At 49.3% G+C, this 18214-nt stretch overlaps 1 protein-coding gene across 1 annotated transcript in view; it reads left to right on the top strand.

Annotated features, from left to right (window-relative positions):
- The first annotated feature begins 2547 nt into the window (after positions 1–2547).
- Positions 2548–18214, top strand: part of INF2 (inverted formin 2) — a 43947-nt gene continuing 28280 nt past the window's right edge. The window contains exon 1 of the mRNA XM_065403741.1: positions 2548–2638. The gene's annotated coding sequence lies outside the window, so the exon portion shown is untranslated. The remainder of the gene's footprint in view (positions 2639–18214) is intronic.

The following is an 18214-nucleotide window of genomic DNA, read 5'->3' as shown; positions in this document are numbered from 1 at the left end:
CTGAGCAGGCAGAGAAGAACAGATCACTGCAGTGGTGACACCCTGTCACTGGGCTCCCATTGAGTACTAGACCCAAGTTTAGGTCCTTCGCCTTCAAGGCTCTCAATGAGCTCAGGAGCAACTGCTGGGGCTCATGTCTCCCTCTGCTCTATGTGATCAACAAGAATACAGATGTCGATGACACAGAGATGAACTTCCTGAGCAGGAGACAAGTTACTCTTCAGTGGAATTCTCTGCTGCGCGTCAAGCTGTGCTCATGTTGTCTCCCCTCCTGCCGCTCAGAAGCAAGAAACGACCATTTCTCCCAATGGAGGCAGTACACTGATCAGTAACAAAACTGCACCAGGGAAAAGGAGAGACTTTATCCTAGACACCACTGCCATAGGTGCATTAGACAAGTGCATGGGACATGCAGGGAGGACTAGAAGAAATCCATCCTCACGGCTTTGGCTCGTATGTTGTGTTTGGCTAATATAACATTGGGCGTGTTGGGTTGTAAGCGAGGTGACATCTCTAGAGAGAAGCAAACAGCCAGAATTATCATGACTATGGCCAGGGAGGCAGAGACACTGGCTCCCCAGCTCGCACCCTGTGCATGCTACAGGCTCCCCATAATTTTCTGCCACCTGTGGATCAGGTTTTATAGATCCTTTCTCCATCCTCCCTTCACCCTCATCCACCCACCCCTCTCCTTCCACCATTTCCCTTCACCCTCATGCATCCTCCCCTCCCTCCCCTCATCTCCCTTCCCCCTCACTCACCCTCCCCTCCTCTTCACCCTCTCCCACCCTCCACACCCTTTCCACCATCTCCCTTCCCCATTACCCACCCTCCCCTCCTCTTCCACCATCCTCCCTTCCCCCTCAGCCACCCTCCCCTACCATCTTCCTTCCCTATCACCCACTCTCCCCTCCTCTTTCACCCTCTCCCTTCACTGTCACCCACCCTCCCCTCCTCTTTCACCATCTCCCTTCACCCTCTCCCACCCTCCCCTCCTCTTCCACCATCTTCCTTCCCTATCACCCACTCTCCCCTCCTCTTTCACCCTCCCCTCCTCTTTCACCATCTCCCTTCCCTATCACCCACTCTCCCCTCCTCTTCCACCATCTCCCTTCACCCTCACCCACCCTCCCCTCGTCTTCCACCATCTCTCTTCCCCCTCATCCACCATCCCCTCCTCTTTCACCATTTCCCTTCAACCTCACCCACCCTCCCCTCCTCTTCCACCATCTCCTTTGCCCCTCATCCAGTCTCCCCACCCCTTCCACCATCTTCCTTCCCCCTCTCCCATCCTCCCCTCCTCTTCCACCATCCTCCCTTCCTCCTCCCCCACCCTCCCCCCTCTTCCACCATCCTCTCTTCCCCCTCACCCACCTTCCCCTCCTCTTCCACCATCTCCCTTCCCCCTCATCCACCCTCCCCTTGTCTTCCAGCATTTACCTTCCCCCTCACCCACCCTCCCCTCCTCTTCCACCATCCTCCCATCGCCCTCACCCACCCTCCCCTCCTCTTCCACCATCTCCTTTGCCCCTCATCCAGTCTCCCCTCCTCTTCCACCATCTTCCTTCCCCCTCTCCCACCCTCCCCTCCTCTTCCATCATCCTCCCTTCCCCCTCACCCACCCTCCCCTCCTCATCCACCATCTCCTTTGCCCTTCATCCACCCTCCCCTCCTCTTCCACTATCTCCCTTCCCCCTCATCCACCCTCCCCTTGTCTTCCACCATTTACCTTCCCCCTCACCCACCCTCCCCTCCTCTTCCACCATCTCCTTTGCCCCTCATCCAGTCTCCCCACCCCTTCCACCATCTTCCTTCCCCCTCTCCCACCCTCCTCTTCCACCATCCTCCCATCACCCTTCCCCCTCTCCCACCCTCCTCCCATCGCCCTCACCCACCCTCCCTTCCTCTTCCACCATCTCCTTTGCCCCTCACCCACAATCCCCTCCTCTTCCACCATCCTCCCTTCCCCCTCTCCCCCTCTCCCCTCCTCTTCCATCATCCTCCCTTCACCCTCACCCACCCTCCCCTCCCCTCCTCATCCACCATCTCCTTTGCCCTTCATCCACCCTCCCCTCCTCTTCCACTATCTCCCTTTCCCATCACCCTCCTTCCCCTCCTCTTCATCCTTTCCCACCCTCCGCTCCTCTTCCACCATCTCCCTTCCCCTCCCCTTCCTTCCCCTCCCAGGCTCGGGGCCGGGGGGTGGGGGCGAGGTCTCTCCTCCCCCTGCTGCTGCGGGGCCCCTGCCGTTTTGCCGCAGGGCAGGGAACGGCTGCCCCGGGGCTGCTGGGGAGCCGCGGCCCTGGCTGGGCGGTGCCTGGGTCCCGGCGCTCCCTGCACACACTGCAGGGAGCTGCCCGGCGAGCAGCTGGCGCTGGGCTGGCAGGACCCGCCCTGCGTGGGGCCCGGGGGCCGACCGGCAGGGGGAGAGCGGGGCGGGGTGCGGCTCCTTCCACGTGGGACGCTGGGCAGTGACAGGAGCCGATCGCCGCCTGCACCGCGCCTGGGACCAGCTGGGCTGTGGCTGCCTGTCCGGAGCTGCCCCGCACTGGAAGCAGGGAGAGGATGATCTTTGCCGCCCCTGCCAGCAGCAGCAGCAGCCGGTGAAGGAGAGAAAAACAAGCGCAGGGAGAACTGGGTAAGACCATTCTCTCTTTCCCATTGACCCCGGGGGGCTGCTGCGGGAGACAGGGGGCGGCAAGAAAGTGTCACCGGTGACTTGATTTCTCAAGAGCTCAGGGCTGCAGAATCATTTCTGGGCAGAGGCCGGGGAGCTCCGCATGCGTTCGGGATAGAACCGGGCTCCCTGCAGTAAACTCCGCTGGATTCAGCTGGAGGAATTTGTTTTTCCTTTGAAAGAATTGTGAAAGATCTGATTGTCTCCGACTCCGCTATGCAAAGAATTTCAGAGTGGAGGGTAACAAAATCTGGGCTGGCACATCCACCTTAATTCACGGTGGTGCGCCAAAAAAAAAAAAAATCGGATTGAGGGCTAGTCTGTACCTTCCGTCCTAGGCTGCTATTTAGCAGAAATATGGTAAGAAAAACCAGTATTTTTAGACTTGAATGTGTCTGGCCAGGGGTGTTTTTGTAGGTATATTTTGTAAAATGCTACTATGTAAAAGGCCAGATTCTGACACCCTACTCAGTGTGCATTACTCTGCTGGGCTGGGGTCCCATTGATTTCAGGTTAAGATGTCAGCATCTGCCCCTTACAAATACCTTCATTAGCTGTGATGGGCTACAGTGTAATTACATGCTTTAAAATCTGATCGTGATTTACTTAGCTGAACGGCTAAATTGAGATATAAACTGACCGATATGCTCTCTCTGAAAGATGTGATCCTTCTGGATGAGGGTGAGGCACATTGGTAGTGGAGTATGGGGAAGTTTCTACTTCTGCTTGCTATGCTAGATCTAGTGACATACCACATCAACTACATGCTTTTGAAAATTGATTTTGCAGGAAAGTATCCTATCTGGCATTTTTCAGCAAGGCTTCCCCATATCTTGCCCCACCCATTCCTGCGGGCACGTGGGTGCACACATCCACTGCCATTTCCCAGAGAGCATTTTCGCTGACATCCTAGCAGTGCTGTGCAGGGAAAACCTCATCAGTGCATCAACAACCTAAGATGAGTTCCAGAGCCATGAGGAAAATTCAGGAGCTCTCCTGACATCCTACCCATATTCTCAGGCAGGAGAAACTCTCCAAATCCTGCCTGAGGTTCTAATTCCCAGCAATGTACCCATTTTATGAGACACATGGCTCTTGCCATGGGTTCCTTGGACTCAGCATACATACATGCCAAATGGCCTGACGTGGCAACTCCTCTGGGAGGGCAAACCCCAATTTGAGAAGCACATCAAACAAAATATTGTGTAGCTTGCACCCTACTCGGGGGTCAGACTGTTGGCCAAATTCAAGCCTGGTGTAAAGGAACTGAACTGAAGGGAGTGAAGTTACACTAAGGATGAATTTAGCCTACTGCATTTGCCTGGACTTTAACTTCTGTTTCTCAATAGTCAGACTCAACCCTATTTGATCCTTGTTGACTTGATTTTCCATTATGCAGAGGGAATGTAGGTGCTGTCAAATAAGGCCTAGAAACATATGGTATGCAGAAATTTATCAAGATATCTGAAAAGTTATTTCTGTCTTGTAATAAATGAATAGTTCTATCAGACTCTCATCAAAGGATCTCACTTCACAAACATTAATTTTAAAGTCTCACATGACCATTGTGTATAGGATAATAGATGAAGGATTTCTCCCACCACTATATAATGGAACCCTCTCTGATGTAGAAGATGGGAGCTGTTGATAACTACACAATGGCTCAGATCAGGAATAAACAATGTATCCAGTTAAAGTTGGCCTGATGTTTTAGGAGGCAGAATGTAATTATCTGAGCTGCCGTTCAACTGCCAGGGTTAACACCTCTGTTCTCATAAAAAGTGTTTATGGGGATTTTATCAGTAAGGATTCAGAACAGGCTGCCAGCTACTGAACCCTGGCCTCTGGGACCATGCTAGGGGGAAAAGTCCCAGAGCCCAACCTCCAGCCTGAGCCCAAATGTCTACACTGCAATTTTATAGCCCTGCAGCCCAACCCCCGCTCCCCGCCAGCCCAAGTTAACTGACATGAGCCAGCCACAGGTGACTTATTGCAGTATTGACATACCACAGAGCCCTAGTTATTATCCGTGCTTTTTTACATTTATGATCTTGTTACTTTTTACCTGATGAAGTACAAATGTTAAATATATTGTAAATTCTAGCTGTAGTCTTACAATGTGATTTAACACTATTCTGACTTTGCCGTGGCATGGGGATCACCACTTAACTCATAATATTATCAAAATATTTTCCTAGTCATTTTCACAGCACACTTTATTATGAGTCTCTAATTCCCAGCTAGAACTAGAACTCAGCATTATTTACCTGTTTTACGGAATCACATACGTACAGCAGATTATTATAGGGATGCTTATAAATGCTGTGCTGCCAACATTGACTTTGTCTTATAAGGTGAACAAATGAACACTGAAAGCACAAAGTACAACATGGATTTTGCAAACATTTATTTTTTTAAGATACTTGGAAGGCCCTCATATACTACCATGTAAAGGGCCATACAAATACTTACATAAACGATTAGATCAACTCAATAAGGTTGAGATTTAGCCCATCACCCTTGATTATAGTTAATTTAGCTGGCATTGTTTCTGTTAGTTCTGCTGTGAATTTGGGCGTGGGCTCTGACGCAATGTTCTAGTTGTTCCAGTTTAGGAGCTGTGCTGGAAGAATACTAAGGAAGGAACAATTAAAAGAATCTTGCAAAAGAAGTGGACCGAATAGTTCTGTGACTTAGCCAAGCAACTAAACTTTCTAATCAGAGGCTGGGCACTGTCTGTTTTCCCTGGGAAAGTGACTGCTGTATAACAGACAAATTTGGTAATTGCTTCCAGATGTCGACAGCTTGGATGGATAGCCACTTTTATGGAACTGAATGTGGAAATAAGTACAAAGAGGGTGTATGTATTCATCTGCTGTTGAGTCATAGTGTATGCATATAAAGAGTTATTGCAGTTGAAAGTAACTAGTTGTATAATGTGGCAGGTGAATATTGGTTGTGATTTGTCAGCATAGTCTTTTATTCCCACAGAAAGTTTAAAGTCAGAGGGGTCTTTGTTGATTAGCAGTACGATAACTTTTCCATTTGACATAATGATCAATATTGTTTCCAAGTTCAGCTATTTCCAACAGCCTGGCACCTTACCTGACATTTCAAAATGCTTCAAAATAGTGAAGTCAGAAATAAATGAAAATATAAGATTTCATGATATATTTAAAATGACCTTAGGAAAGCTGTGAATGAATAAAGGGCCTGACAACAAAGTCAATGGAATTATATTGAGCAGGAATTGGACCCAGATGATAAAATCCTGGCTCCATTGAAGTCAACTGGAGTTTTGTCATTGACTTCAGTGGGATCAGGATTTCACCCAAAATGTTAAAACCGCCTTAAAAGTGAGAGCTGCCTTCAAAAGAGACATTCGACTAGGAATAATCTAGTTTAACAACAAGCAGCTGTAGATCTGTCAGATTTTGGAGTTGAAAGGGTCCCAAGTATGGTTCTGCTCACTATGGTTATAGTTATGGCAGGTGTCACCAGGTGGCGCTGTTAAACATCATCTCCCAAGGTCTTCCTCTTAGTACTTGAGCACATTTTTAGACTTGGAAGACATGCTCATGGTGGTGTTAGTTTTGGGGTTTTATGTATACGGTTCTGGGTTTTATATATAAGGTTCTGTGCCAGGAGACGGAGAGTTTGTTCTCTGCCTTGGTGTCCAATTAGAGTCATAGGCCTGGTCTACACTTAAAAGTTAGGTCGAGATAGATATGGTGGTTTGGGATGTGATAAATTAACACTGCTGAGTGCTGTCATTAAACCAACCTACTCCCTGGTGGAGACACAGTTAGGTCTATGGAAGAATTCTTTTGTCAACCTAGCTACTTCCACTCAGGGAGGTGGAGTTCCTGCATCGACTGAAAAACTCCTTCTGTTGCTATAGAAAGAGTCTACACTAAGGTGCTATAGCGATATAGCTGCAGCATTGTAGCTGTGCGGCTGTCGCACCCATGGTGTAGACATGGCCATGGAGTTTAAGGCGAGAAAAGACCACAAGACCACCTACTCTGACCTCCTGCACATCACAGGCCACTTAATGCCCACTCATTCACCCGGGTACTGAGCCCAATAACCTGGATTAGACTCGAGTCAGTTCTTCAGGTAGAATTACTCCCTGAGAACTGGGCATTGGTGTTGGGATGAGATTCCTGAAAGAGAGGAATATAAGAAGGGAAAGTCTGATATATGTGTAAATAAAGCAATTACAGTTACACTTAGAAGATATCCAGACATCACTTCATTGATTTTCTCCTCCACTGGGAAGCCAACCTGAAAGGCCCTAGACATCTGCTACTGCTTGGCAGAGGGGCAACGCTGTTATCAGGAGACTGGGGTCAGGAGAAGGGGCAACAATAAGTATCTCAAAGCATCCGAGCACCACAGTGGTTTTGCTCACTTTAGTGTCTCTGGCTTGGAAGGTTGAACCACGTTTAAGTGAGCCAGGACATCAAAGCCCAAGGATAGGAGTCACGAGAGAAGAGTTGGGCAGAATGCAGTCTAGCTCCATACCGTGCAATCCGCAGTATGCTTGATATACTGAGCAAGACTGTCCCCAGCCCTTGCTCAGGTCACAATAGGTAAGAAGGGATGGAAGTAGACTTCCCTTCCTGGTAGAACCTATGGCCAGAGCAGCATAGGAACTAATCCCTTCCTGTCCTCCCAGGAATATACGCCACTTCCAAGGGGCCAGGGAGGAGGTGGGGCCATTATATCCCCCTCTTTGCGCTAGCCTTCCCAGCACACTAGCAGAACAAGTGGCATCTTCCTAAAGGATGTTCACCAAGGCAAGCCCGTGCCTGCTTGAAGCACATTCCTTCCCTGAGCTCCTGCATCTACGTGCAGCCTATGTCTCTGCACCGTTTCCAACACAAGGCTGCGCATAGACGCCCCAACCCTCACAACTGTCCAACAAAATGAATGAAGATGACATCATTTTTAACTTAGCTGAGCCGGGTCTGTTTGTCTTGATATAGCTGGGAAGTAACTTCGTTACACTCCATTCACTGGCAATTAAACTAAATTATTTTTAACAAGGCAGCTCTCTCTGTGCTTCTTATTCCACATTGGTTTTATCTATCTGCAAGCTGTCTTCTGCTTATCCATTTGGATGGCATTCTCTTCTGTTAAGTCATGCACATCTAGCCCAAAAAGGGATGTGTTGTATTTTCTTTCGAAGAAGATGTTTGCATCATCCATTCTTAGAGCCTCCAGATGGAAGCACAGGCTTATCTAATACAAGGTAGTTTACTTTTGTAAATAGATTTTCTTCTATAGTTCAACACCCACGGGCCTAATTTTCCATTGCCTTTGTGTGGTCATGCACAGCAGTGCACAGCGGCAGTAAAAAGCTACCATTCTGAGGCCTTGTTTAATTAAACTGGATTACTTAAACTGGTGCAAGCCCCTGTGGGTACACTCTTATTTCAGATTAAGAGTGTCTTATTTCAGTTCAGTTTAAATATCTTCATAATCAATTTAAGGTAAACCAAAAAAATTCTGGATTACAGCAAAATCAGTGTCCACACAGCTTTTGCACTGGTTTAATTAAATTAATTTAAAATCATACCTTAAGTTGAACCAGTGCACCACTGTGTATAGACAAGCCATGATTGGGTCATATTTTACACCCATTTTTCACAGGTGTAAATGACTACAGAAGGTGCAGGGCATTGGAGAATCAGGCCTCTTTCCCTACCTGATCCAGACCAAAATGTTATTTTCCAGAAGGCCAGGATACGCCCAGATACTTTGCCTTGCATCTGCTTCCCAGATCACTACTTAATCTATGTGAACTGTTATCTACTTGGGTTTTTTTTTCCCCTACAGTAAATTATGAAAAGCTATTTTGCTTTCAGTTGTCAGTAGCTTTCTCTCCTGTAAGCATGGCTCTCCATTCTCCAATGGCTGTATCCACCATGTTTATTTAATCATACCCAACAACTCCCACCCTCACTTTAGTTTCTCATTCAAAACCTCAGTGTAAGAGCCAGTCAATGGAACTGTACTTTTCTGATGTTTCTTCCGTAATGTGACACAGTCATTCATAGATTATAAAGCCATAAGCAACCACTGTAATAATCTAATCTGAGCTCCTGTATAACACAGGCCATAAGACTTCCCTGAATTAATGGAGTCTTCTAGAGAGGTGCCTGCCATTGTCTGTCACAGTTTCTATTGTAAAATGCAGGTTTTTGTGCTGGTAGCTAACTCCATAAGACTTCCACACATCTAATACAACTCCACCAATCGAATTTAACACAGTTTAGTGATTAGTCATGGCCAGGAGCCCATTATGTTAGGAACAGAATAAAGATAACAAAAAGACCGTCTCTGCCTCAAAGTGTTTACAATCTAGAAGATGCAGATTGTGTTTTTCAGCCAAGATAAAATGCTGCAGCCCAAAACTGTACTGAGGTCTGTCCCGCTGTTCGTAAATTACAGCTGCTACGTAAAATATCCAGGGATTCCAGCTTTCTGGGCCAGATTGTGGAGATTTTGCTCATATTGCTGAGCACATCCATAAGTAGTGCTGTTGATTTCCAGAGGGCTGTTTGTGTGGGCAATGGCTCGTCGCCATTGCAAATGCTCTACAATCTGCGCCTTTTGTGTATTCTTAGATCAAAAATGGCTGACCATTGACAAAAATTAGTTACTCCATCAATTAGATTAATTACTTCTGCCATTAAAAACTTTGGAAATCTTCGGTTTAAGTGTCAGCCATAGAATGTAGACATAGTGGGAATAAAAAGCTTGTTGGGAGAAAGAAAAGTAGATTGCAATATTTATACAGGATATTAGTGATTCACACTAAGATATTGTGAAGTAAACGTTGACTTGCCTTGTTCATGCGAGTTAATGCGCTGCTGGGCACTGAATCAAACCTTCCCCTTGGCTGAACTGCAGGAATAAATACAGCTAATGTTATAGACTAGAAATAGCTAAATTATTTTTCTCCATTTTAATCAGGGAAATGTGGCTTTTAGCCCATTCAGTTGCAGTTTCTATAAGTAGTGTGGTTGAATTATTCAATTTCTCTCTATTACATTGATTTCCTAAGGGCCAAAACCTGGTCCCACTGAACAGCAGGAGTTAGCTCTCAGCATAAGCTTATACAAGAATGGACCACGGACTCTAAACTGCAGAACAAATTGTCCAGTATTTGTTAGCTGTTTAGTGTTTGTCCACCTCTGAGGAGCACTTACTGCTTTTGAAAGCCTGGGGACAAATTCTACACTTCTCAAATGTTACTATTATTTCTATCTAGATATTGGAGTCACATTGGATTTACACTACTGTAACTGAGTGCTAAATGTGCCCCACAAGGTCTATAATGGTATGTTTAAACTGCAGTTAGACACCCATGGCTGGCCAGTGCTAGCTGACTCGGCCTGCAAGGCTACTTAATTGTGGTGTAGACAGTCGGGCTTGGGCTGCAGTCTGGGTTCTGGGATCCTCCCACCTTGCAGGGTCCTAGATCCTGGGCTCCAGCGATTAAACAACCCCTTAACCCAAGCCCCACTAGCCTGAGTCAGCTGGCACGGCCAGCTATGGGTGTCTAATTGCAGTGCAGACTTACCCTAAGACCAGGAGTGGGCAAACTTTTTGGCCTGAGGGCCACATTGGGTTTCCAAAACTGTATGGAGAAGAAAAAGGTTGAGAACCCCTGTCCTAGGAGAGGGAGAGGAGCTCTATTACATGGCCACATTGCTTAAACTTTCTCAGATTGATTAGGAAGTCTGCAAGCCCCAAACTGTTGTTCTGGGTGCACTCATAAGAAAACATTGGAGCAATTCATACGTGTAGAGCTGGACTGCTTTAATAAAAAATGTCATTTTATTTATTCATTTAAAGATATTGGACAAGTCTAGTGTCTTCTATATATTAGCCCAGGCAGAGAGAGACAGCTCCTAAGCTGGTGTAAAGTGGTGCCGTTTCTTAAACTTCAATGGAGCTTTGCTTATTTACACCAGCTGAGGATCTGGCCAAGGTAACTTAACCCACTTCTCTATTTATTTGGAAAGACAGAGCATAATACAACTTAATGCCAACAAACTGTTTATGAAGTTCTTGAGATCCTTGCATAGAAAGCACTGTGGAAGAGCAAGACATTATTACTACTAATAGAAACACACCGAATATAACTTTAGACAATGTTTATAGCAAAGGCATTTTGCTACCAGCATGAACATAAAAATTACTCATAAACCACTTTGCTTTCAATCCACTTCAATTACAAGACATTGGAATAGATTTGAAAAGGAAAGATTTGAGAAACACAATTCTAGGCCCCCAGAACTGATGTCTGAAATAATTGATACCCCTTTGGTACAAATTCTGGAGCAGAGCAATGGAAGGGTTAAAATTGGCCAAGATGTTTTCGAATTACAGAACTGCAACATAAATAAGTTTTTAAAACTGGCTTCAAACTTTTCTATATGGCTCTAGAGAAAGTAATTGGATTAATTTAAAAGCATTTCTGGAGGGGATTAGTTTCTAAAGCACACTAAGCCCCTTTTCTACTTTATGCAAGAAATGATTTTAAACAGCTCAGATGCTTAACTTTTAAAATTAGTGACTGAGCTTGATCAGTAGCAACTCCTCATAATGTTCATATGCAAACAAAGCTTCCAATAAAGTGCATTAGAGAGGCAGAGCCACCGATTGTAAGGTGGGGGAGGTAATGACTTTTATTGGACCAACTTCTGCTAGTGAAAGAGACAAGCTTTTGAGCTTACACAGAATTCTTCTTCAGGTCTGTGTAAGCTCAAAAGCTTGTCTCTTTCACTAGCAGAAGTTGGTCCAATAACAGATATTACCTCACCCACCTTGTCTCCCTAATATCCTGGGACCAACATGGCTACAACCCTGCTGCAAGCAATAAAGTGTGTGAAAGAGAGAAAGGATCCAGTAACTTCAAAGAGTGGGTGTGTTATGGAAATCGCAGCTAAGATTAGTCTTGTTTGAACAGGGGGTGTGTACATAGAGGGTGTGTGCAATTAGACCACTTGCTGTGTAAGATAACCAACCGACCTGGTTCAATGTAATGTCCACAAATATTCATTCAAATTGTGAGTGGCTGTTTGGTTGAGTCCTGCTTTTCCCCATTCAGTTGTGAACATCCATACAAATATTTTTTGTTCACACAGATGTTTGGGGAGTAGTTATTCTCTGTATGAATGTCCATCTTCTTGTGTGAATCATTCATCTTGTATTTGTGCACATACAAGAGTAGGACTGGTCCAAAAGTTCTGAATTAAACATTTTCCATCGAAAAATGCAGTTTCGTTAACATCCAACCTTTCTGCGTGAAAGGATCAATTTTGGTGGAATTTTCTGTTGGGAAAATCAAAATGAAACTCTGTCTTCCATGAGGCGTAGCAGCAGCTCAGGCACACGGAGAAACTTAGGTGCATCATGCGAGATGTAGTCCAGCCAAGAGTAGGGCCCATAGAGAAGAAGAGATACAGGAGGGGCCTAGAACTACATCTCCCATAAGGCACCATGATGGCTGAGGCACACAGAAAAATGAGTGTCAACCTTAGGGTTACCATATTTCCACAATCAAAAAAGAGGACACTGGAGGGGGGGGGGGGGAGAGCCCCGCCCTAGTCCTGCCCCCATCCACTCCCTCCCACTTCCCACCCCCTGACTGCCCCCCTCAGAACCCCCAACCCCCCCCTGCTTCTTGTCCCCTGACTGCCCCCTCCTGAGAACCCCCAACCCTAACTGCCCCCCTAGGACCCTACCTGTCCCCTGACTGCCCCGACCCTTATGGGTGGCAGGTTTGTAGAAATTTTGGTGGTGCCCAGAACCCGCCCCCCCGCACCTGCCTAAGGCTCTGGGAGGGGGGTTGGATGGGGGGAGGAGGTCTGGGGTGCAGGTCCTGGGCTGGGGATTAGGGTGCAGGAGGGGTGCAGGCTCTGGGATAGAGTTTGGGTGCTGGGTGCAGGCTCCGGGCTGGGGCAGAGGGTGGGTGTGCAGGAGGCGGTGAGGGGTGCAGGCTCTGGGATGGAGTTTGGGGGTGGGAGGCGGTGTAAAGGGAGGGGGTGCAGGCTTTGGGAGGGAGTTTGAGGGCAGGAGGGGGTGTGTGGGAAGGGGGAGGGGGTTGGGGAGGGAGTTTGGGGATAGGAGGGGATGCAGGGGTGAGGGCTGTGGGTCTGAGGATGAGGGGTTCATGATGCAGGAGGGGGCTCAGGGATGGAGCAGAGGATTAGGGTGCAGGGGGATGAGGGTTGGGTCTGAGGATGAGGGGTTCATGATGCAGGAGGGGGCTCACGGATGGAGCAGAGGATTAGGGTGCAGGGGGATGAGGGTTGGGTCTGAGGATGAGGGGTTCATGATGCAGGAGGGGGCTCAGGGCTGGGGCAGAGGATTAGGGTGCAGAGGGATGAGGGTTGGGGCTGAGGATGAGGGGTTCATGATGCAGGAGGGGGCTCAGGGCTGGGGCAGAGGATTAGGGTGCAGGGGGATGAGGGCTGGGGCTGAGGGGTTTGGGGCGTTGGAGAGGCTCAGGGCTAGGGTGGAAGGGCAGGGTAAGGGCAGCCTGCCTTGCCATTAGTGGATGGGGGGCACTAGGACCCTGGGGCAGCAGACAGCAGTTGCTGCCAGGAGGGCGTAGGAATGTGCTACTTGGGCAGCACAAGCAGGCAGGGGAGAGGGGTGCGCTGCTTTCTTTCGGGCAGGGACGGGGGGGACCCGCGGGGGGGGACGGGACACGTGGAGTGGGGTGGCAGGTGGAGGCCGGGGCCTGCTCCAGGCAGGGCTGGGGAAGAGACCCAGCTCCAAATATTGCTGGAGCAGGGCCCCCGGCCCTGGATATCGTAGGGTTACCATATTTTGAGTGTCCAAAAAGAGGACACTCCACGGGGTCCCGCCCTAGCCCCGCCCCCGCCCCCACCCCAACTCCACCCCTTCCCCCAAAGTCCCCGCCCCAACTCCGCCCCCTCCCCTGCTTCCCGCGAATCAAAAGCCTGAAGCAGGAAGCAGGCAGCAGGTAAGCTGGGGGGTGGGGGAGGAGGCGCGGCCCAGTCTGCCCCCTCCGGCGGCCGGCCCCGGTGTCTCCAGCCTGGCTCGGCTCGGGCCCTGGGGTGCCGGCCCCAGGCCAGCCCCCGGCCAAGCACCCCCGGGCCAGCACCGCCGGCCCCCGGCCCGGCCCCAGCCCGCGGCCCAGCGCGGCCCCGGCCCAGCACCCCCAGCCCAGCACCCCCGGCCCAGCGCACCCCCCGGCCGCCCAGCACCGCCGGCCCCCGGCGGCCCGGCCCCCGGCCGCCCAGCACCCCTGGCCCCGGGCCAGCCCCCGGCCCAGCGGCGCCAGATTTTCCGGACATGTTCGGCTTTTTGGGATTTCCCCCCGGACGGGGATTTGAGTCCCAAAAAGCCGGACATGTCCAGGACATGTCCAGGGGGGAGGGATAGCTCAGTGGTTTGAGCATTGGTCTGCTAAACCCAGGGTTGTGAGTTCAATCCTTGAGGGGGCCACTTAGGGTTCTGGGGCAAAATCAGTACTTGGTCCTGCTAGTGAAGGCAGGGGGCTGGACTCGATGACCTTTCAAGGTTCCTTCCAGTTCTAGGAGATAGGATATCTCCATTAATTTAATTTAAAATTTAAATTTATTTATTTAAATTTAAAATCCGGACGTATGGTAACCCTAGGATATCGGGAAACACAAGAGAATATAACCCGCCGCCCCCCCACCCCATATTCACCCCTCCACCCCCAGACAGGCCCATCCAACCCTCTCCCTGCTCCCTGACTGCCCCCGGGACTCCCCTTACCATGCCCATGCCAGTCAGATGCTGGCTCCACGTGTAGGCAAAACACGCTGCCGGTGGGGCTGTTTGTGTGGTTACACCGGGCTGCAGGCAGCATGGGGGGGGGGGGGGGCGGGGAGCAGGGGAGGGGCTCTGGCTGCTGGAGGCCAATGGGAGCGGTGCAATCAGGCCCAGCCGCCCAATCAGCCGCGCCGCACTCTGCATGGAAGGAAGGGAGGGAGGGAGGGGAGGAGGAAAAATCCCGGACCTTTTAACCTTGTTACCAATTCCTCCCGGACGGCTATTTAAAGACGCAAAAGCCGGACATGTCCGGGGAAATACGGATGGATGGTAACCCTAGTCAACCTACCTCAAAATGAAACATTTCAATATTTCTGAATCATTTTTTTTCTGAACAATGTTTTGAAATTTAGACCTGTCATCCAGATTCAGGATGAAAACAAATGTCAAAATATCACAATTTCCTGCAAGACAGAAATTTCATTTTACATCAGCTTTATATTTTTTATCCTCCACCTGCCATTCACTTTGTTTGAGAAATTTCAGTCTTCCAGTCAGGGGGCAGAAATAATACCATGTGATTTAGGTTTCAAATCACACACCAAAAGTAGTATGAAAAACAAAGTGAACAGTCCGTAAACAACCCATAGCCTGAAAATTCTTCCACCAGACTCTTTGGTGAATACTCATGAACACGTTAGCAAGAAAGCTGGATTGGCTTGCAAACAAGTTGTAAACACTATGAAGGGATACCTTGGAACATTTATTCACAGTAAATAATTTGGCCAGCTCTAATAGAAGAGCCCATTTTGTTAAGCCAAAGTGACATTATTATTCATTGTTCATGTTGCAGCAGCACCCAGAATACCCTAGCAGGATCAGGGTCCCATTTTGTTAGGTGCTATATAAACACATAGTAAGACACGAAAGTGAAAGTGTGGGACCCTTACTGAATGGGGGAGGCAGCCTAGTGACAGATGATGTGGAAAAAGCTGAAGTACTCAATGCTTTTTTTGCCTCGGTCTTCACAGACAGGTCAGCTCCCAGGCTGCTGCACTGGGCAGCACAGTGTGGGAGGAGGTTAGCAGCCCTTAGTGGTGAAAGAACAGGCTAAGGACTATTTAGACAAGCTGGACATGCACAAGTCCATGGGGCTGGATGCAATACATCCAAGAGTGCTGAGAGAGTTGGCTGATGCAGGGCCGGCTCTAGGTTTTTTGCCGCCCCAAGCAAAAATATTTTTGGCCGCCCCCCCCCCCCCCGGGCTCTCACCTCCACCCCACCCGCACCCCCTGCTGCCCCAGCGCTGGGCTCCCCGCCACCAGTGCTGACTCCGTCTGCTCCCCCCTCGCCTCCAGCCGGTCCGGCGCTGGCAGGGTCAGGGTAAGCAGCGGGGCTCCCGGGCCGCGCCTCAGCCCAGGGTCCCTTCAGCCAGGGCTCCCGCCTCCAGGACCAGCCGGGACCCGGGAGAGCAGAGCCGGGGGACCGCCCCGGCAGGAGGCTGAGGAGCCGGGGCAGGGCAGCCCCAGAGGGAGCGGAGCCCTGGAGAGCGGGACGCAGGCCCTGCAAGGCAGCGCCCCACCCTCTATGGTCCCGCCGCTGCTGCTGCTTCTGGCCCCCCTGCCGCAGTCCCTGGGCGGCTCGGGCCGCTTTGCCCAGCCCCGACTGCAGTGCTGGGGGGGCGGCCGCCCTGCGGCATCTGCAGGCGGCTGCGTGTGCCCCGAGGGGCGGCCCCCAGCCCGACTGTCCCCCTCTAGGAGCCTGCCCGGCCCAGCCACAAGGTGCGGCGCTGCTCCCCCGCGGCGCGAACCGCAGCGGCCCCAGGGCGACGCGCTGCTGCTGCCAGGGCCGGCTCTAGACTTTTGCCGCCCAAAGCAAAAAAAGGAGGGGGGGGGGGAAAGATGGCCAGAATGCCGCCCTTTAAAATGTGCTGCCCCAAGCACGTCCTTGGTTTGCTGGTGTCTAAAGCCGGCCCTGGGCTGATGTGATTGCAGAGCCATTTGGCCATTATCTTTGAAAACTCATGGCGATCGGGGGAGGTCCCGGAAAAAGGCAAATATAGTGCCCATCTTTAAAAAAGGGAAGGAGAATCTGGGGAAATACGATTAAAGGGTTAATTAGGCAAGTAGTATGTACAGCTTGATGGCTCAAAAATCTCATTATTTATGTATAATAGAAGGTGGTTGAAATTTCTTAATATATTCATGAAATTTTTCACTGACATTTCAAATTTTGATGAAATAAAGAGGAAAAATCATCGTAGAAGTCTTTATAGATTCATAGCTAAGATCAGATAAGGAACTGAGATAGGGAAAGACTGGAACTGGCTGGACATGGAGACTGGAACTCAGAGTTGAGGGTGGAGGGGACTGAGATCTGAGGAGGAACCTGGAGGAAGGGACTTGAACTGACTAGTGGGCGAGGAGACTGGGACAAGGAGTTAGAGGACAGACCGGGATGAGTTGCCCGGAGATGGAAAGTAGGACTGGGCACTGGGTAAGAGGAAGACTGGGACTCAAATGGGCAGCCCAGAGTGGGAGACAGACTGGCTAGGCAAGGAGACTGGGACAAGGAGCCCAGGGATCGGGGAAGAGACAGGAATAGGGCAGGGATAGGCCAGAGGTGGCGGGGGCAAAAGGATCTGTGAACACAAGAGAATAATCTCTTCCAGAACCTGGAACAGAACCCAAGACTGCTGAGCTCAACGGTTCCTCTGCTGTCAGCACATGCCTATGAAATGCCAGAATTAAGGTTGCCTGTGCATTGTGATGCAGTCTTTAATTACATGATCACATACCATTTTTTCCAGAGGACCCCTGCCTCATTCAGTGCACAGGATGGACATGCCTGGGGATGAATCAGGATTGTGCTATGAAGGAGGCTGTGGACTGTAGGACCCCTGCCTCATTTCTTGCAGTAGTTGGACAGTGTGTAGTGAGTGAGAAAGGGGACTGAAAGAACAGAAAAGAGGATGGTCTCATGGTTTATTTAAGCAGTTGAATGCTGCCCTGCAGAAATAGATTCTATCACTACCTCAGCCACTCCTGTGTAATGCTGGGCAGCTCACTTGAACCAAACTTTTCACAGGTAGCCACTAATGGTGCGTTCTTCATTTCCTGAGTACCTAACCTGAGACTCCAGAGGTCTGATGTACAGAAGTGCTGAGTCCTCCCAACTGCAACTGAAGTCAGTGGGAGCTGTTTTTTGAACATTTAAAGTGCCATATAATGCTAAGTACTTTGAAAAATCAGGACCGAGGGTTAGGGTTAGGAATAAATAAATAACTGAATAAATATCAGCACTACCCCACTGGTCCTCTGTGTAGGCATTAGTAGTTGGCATGAGCACATCTTTTTGAAAATAATTTGTAAATGTTTTCCATCTATATTAGTATGACTGTGTCCATCACTCAATATGTAACCACTGATGCTGTTTTTTCTGGATACTTTTGTAATCTCCATTCCAAGCTGAACAAAGCCCAAAGTGTCGCGCTGAAGCAGAAGATCCTTATGTGCTGCTGCATGTACCCTCCCGAAAACAGGATGTCTTATCTCACAATGTTTTCCTAGTTAAAAAAAATGCTGATATTTTTAACGAAGTATCACATTTAAAGCAGACATTAAATAGATAACCACTGCCAAGAAGCATGCACGTTCTGGCAGCTGTAAAGCCACTTCAGCTAGTCCTAATTATCCATCAGATAAAGAATTTTCCCAATTTGTTCCTATAACGTTCCATACATACAGA

Source organism: Emys orbicularis, chromosome 4 (assembly GCF_028017835.1).
Source record: "Emys orbicularis isolate rEmyOrb1 chromosome 4, rEmyOrb1.hap1, whole genome shotgun sequence".
Classification (NCBI taxonomy): Eukaryota; Metazoa; Chordata; order Testudines; family Emydidae; genus Emys; species Emys orbicularis.
This window is presented reverse-complemented; position numbering and strand designations above follow the sequence as displayed.